This window comes from Megascapheus bottae, chromosome 21, assembly GCF_031878675.1.
Source record: "Megascapheus bottae isolate mThoBot1 chromosome 21, mThoBot2.hap1, whole genome shotgun sequence".
Lineage (NCBI taxonomy): Eukaryota > Metazoa > Chordata > Mammalia > Rodentia > Geomyidae > Megascapheus > Megascapheus bottae.
In genome coordinates, this window is record NC_143529.1 from 17,058,628 (window position 1) to 17,062,012 (window position 3,385).

Genomic DNA, 3,385 nt, shown 5'->3' on the forward strand with positions numbered 1-3,385 from the left:
AAAGCTCAATAGAATTACAGTGGAAATTTGTCTACTCATGCTCATAAGTACTTCCAAGAAGATGTGTAGAATTTAAGATAGGAAAACCAATCAAATTAGAAAGTATTCTTATTGTGGTTATTAATAAGAAATAGTAATGAACAGTGCCCTGGGTTCCCAAAACAAACCAAGGCTAGAGAGAGTGGTTTCTTTTGCCAGTCCTGGGCTTGAGCTCAGGGTTTGAGCACTATCCTTGGACTTTCTCAAGGTTAGAGCTCTACCACTTGAACCTCAGCACCACTTCCAGCTTTTTGCTATGTATGTGGTATTGAGGAATCAAACCCAGGTTTTTGTGCATGCTAGGCAAGTACTCTACCACTAGGCCAAACTCCCAACCCTAGAGGGTGGTTTTGCAATCAATAGCTACCACTGGCTTTTGGGATACATACTAAGCAAAGAAGCCTTCACAAACTGGACAGGAAGTTCTGTCATGATTTGTGATCAAGACAAAGTTTGGCTAACAACTTACCACAGCAATGTCAGCCATCTAATGAACTTAGAATTAATAAGCTTCAGGACTGGCATACACTTAAAGATAAGTAAGTTTTATGTCTCTATATGTGATACTGTTAGAATTAAGAAAATAGTATCTCAGACACTGATGATTTGATGTTGAAAAACTTGAGAGCCAAGGTCAGTCTGATTTCACCTTGCCTCTGGAAAAGAATTATTTCAAAGTTCCATTAGCTACTTGACAGAATTCACCAAAAGAATAATTGTTGGTTGGTTGGTTTCATTGCTTTGGGGATCTTGGGTGAGGCAGAAGAAAAGTAAGTTAAGTTTGAGTATGTGGCAAAGGATACTGTTTACCTCATGGTGGTGAGCAAGCCAACACAAAGGAAGAAACCAGGCTCCTATATCCTCTGTAAGGACAAGCCTCAAGGACTTCGTCTCCCTAAGTATTCCATCACCTATCAACTAGGGACCAGCTCCTCAACACCGGAGACTTCTACATACATTGGCTATTTAACCCACAATAGTGCTTGCGCTAAAATTTCATTGACTAGAGACTAAACTAATACTCTAGGAGATAAGACTGTAATTGTTAATATACCCAGACAGATGTTTGTTACCACATTGTTTTCTATTTGAGTCCCATAGACAATCATTTGCAGTTCACTATCTGTTACAAAGACCTAATAGTTTTAACCCATGCGATTGTATGGTATCTAAGCCCATTAAATCCCACTTAAATGATTTGTTCTTTTCTCCCTAAAATTATCTACATTCCTCCTTGGTGTTCCTCTCTACAGAAAAAAAGAAAGTACATGTACATTTCTAAATTATATTGGACTATCAGTTTCTACCATAAATGGTTTCTTGGATTTACATAGTACATTTAGATACCTTTTCTCCAATTAATATCTTTGTGTAGTCAGATTTCCATCACTATGAGAAAATATCTGAGCTCATCAAGATTTATTTTGATGCAGGGTCGGTTCATGGTCAGTTTGACCATTGCTTTTGTAAATGAGGAGAAGCTATAAAATCACTATGGGAGCACATGGAAGAGAAAACATGTTCACTTCATGTCAGGTAGGAAGCAAAGAAAAAGACAGAAGAGGTCAGGTTTCAGTAGCCCCATTCAAGGACATGCTCCCAGTGACATAACTTCCTGTAAGCCCCACATTTTTATTCATTTTATTTTTTAATTATTGAGGTAATGTACAGAGGGGTTACAGCTACATTTGCCAGATAGTGGGTACATTATTTCTCACATGTTGATACCCCATTTCCCTCATCCCATTCTCTCCCAATCATCTTGTTTCTCCCCTTTCCTATTTCAAGTAAATAAATAAATGTATATACAACATACAATATAACAAAGTCAGATAGAATAACAATATGAGAGTAAGGAAAGGGGAACAAAGAAGAAGCGAAATAATGGTACATTTAGAACAATGATCACTCAAGATAAAGCTCTTGTTTCTGTACATTTAGTTTCATCTTATATGACCTTATGTATCTAGATTTTGCGCTATTGCAATCCTCTGCTAGGAGACTTCTAGGAGTGTACTAATTATTACAAATGAGGGAAACCATTGAGCCTATGTTCTTTGGGTCTGGCTTTCTTCACTTAATATGATTTTTTCCAAGTCTTTCTATTTCCTTACAAATGGGCAATGTTGTTCTTTCTGATAGCAGCGTACAATTCCATTGTGTATTTGTACCATATCTTGATGCAACCATCTACTGAGGGGCATCTGGATTGGTTCCATATCTTCACTATGGTAAATAGTGCTGCAATACATTATTGAGCTAGTGGTTTTAGTATGTCCTTGTTAAATGCCAAGGAGTGGGATTGCTGGGTCATATGGGAGCTCTATGGTTAGTCTTTTTTGTTTAGGTACCAAATTTCTTTATTTGAAGCATGGTACACATGAAAAGAACTTAGGATGTTCTGGTACAACTTATAGAAAAGATAATGGTAACCCCAACATGCATGCAACTGCCTCGGTGACAAGAAGTCACTGTGGCTTTGGGGGATCAGCCAAAGGCTTAGCGCTCATCACTGTCTCCCAGAGTGTGCTTGTCAAAGAGATACTCTGCCATGCCGGGTTCAGGGACTCCCATCTTGCACAAGTTGATGACGTGGTCACCCAATTCTTTGATGGATTTCACCTGCTCATTCAGGTAATGAGTCTCAATGAAGTCACACAAATGGGGGTCATTCTTTTCAGTGGCCAGTTTGTGCAGTTCCAGTAGTGACTGATTCACACTTTTTTCCAAGGGCACTGCACACTCCATTGCATTCAGCCCGTTTTCCCAGTCATCACGGTCTGGTTTCTTGATATCCTGCAGGAAGATGCGGCCACCGCGCTGATTCTGCAGCTTCATCAGTTTCTCCCATGTTCTCTTTCCTCATGAGACTGGTGAAGGAAATATTTGGCAAAGTTCTTCAAAGCCACATCATCTCGGTCAAAGTAGTAAGACATGACAGGTAGAGCAGGGGGCATAGAGCTCCAGGTTGGTCTGGCGGTTGATGGCGGTAGTTCTGGCGCACCTGGGAGGGGGATGCGGTTGCCATAGCGGCGGCTAGGAGAGACACCATAGCTGCGCGGTGCAGAAGTGGCAGTGGAGGCCCGGAGGAGGTCCGAGGACTCGGTGGAGAGGTGATGGGAGGTTGTTGGCTTCCAGTGGGAGGCCCCGGGATTGGGGGGGGCGGTAGAGTGCTGGGTTCCATTCAAGCACTGTTGAAGCAGGAAACCTCAGCAACTCTCGGTGGAGAATGTCTGGCCATGTTTAGTCTTTTGAGGAATCGCCATACTGCTTTCCATAGTGGTTGAATGAGTTTGCACTCCCACCAACAGTGTAGTAGTGATCCCTCCTGGCCACATCCCCTCCA

At 41.5% G+C, this 3,385-nt stretch overlaps 1 pseudogene; it reads right to left on the bottom strand.

Moving 5' to 3' along the window:
* Positions 1-2,324: 2,324 nt before the first annotated feature.
* On the bottom strand, positions 2,325-3,091 carry LOC150048708 (ferritin heavy chain pseudogene; annotated as a pseudogene).
* Positions 3,092-3,385: the final 294 nt, after the last annotated feature.